Here is a 630-nt window from a genome sequence, read left to right as displayed (position 1 = left end):
TGCTGCTGCCGATGAAGTTTGAATGGACCCAAAGTCAATTCACTGCCGCAGACGGTGAGTCACTCCAGAAGCGCAGCGACGAAGGAAGAAGGTCTTGGGTTCTTCGGGAGACGACGGAAGACGCCGAGGTGCCTCTTATCACTTGGGTTGCTTGCGTCCCTTCCTGAAGGAGGCAACGAATGGAAAGCCACGTCTGATTTTCTCCCTCTGGAAAGATCTCACCACCCTCAGGTGTAGGCGTTTGTGCGTGTGGTGCTTCTGCCTGGCCACCTGCTGTCTGTCGTGTGCCCGCCTCCTCCCGCAACCTCTAAGCTGTGTGCAGTGCTGAAGCGGATGTGGCGTCGAGCTGACTTCATATGGGAACAATTTACGGGATTTACTGCGTGCCTGGGGCCTGACTTTCCTTGTTTCGTGATAAAGCCAACAGCCCGGGCGATAGTGGATAACGGGGCGTTGGAAGCTCAATGCCAAAGCTGGATGCTGGAGTCTCTCCTCCGTCTCTCTCCCTCCGTCTCTCTCTCTCTCTCTCTCTCTCTCTCTCTCTCTCTCTCTCTCTAGTCCTTTCAGTTTCCCCCGTCCCTCTTGTCCCCTGTGAGTATCTCTTCGTTGCTATCTTTCTCCCTCTCCTTC

Source organism: Macrobrachium nipponense, chromosome 2, assembly GCF_015104395.2.
Source record: "Macrobrachium nipponense isolate FS-2020 chromosome 2, ASM1510439v2, whole genome shotgun sequence".
In the NCBI taxonomy this organism is placed as follows: Eukaryota; Metazoa; Arthropoda; class Malacostraca; order Decapoda; family Palaemonidae; genus Macrobrachium; species Macrobrachium nipponense.
Note: the sequence above shows the minus strand (reverse complement) of the source record.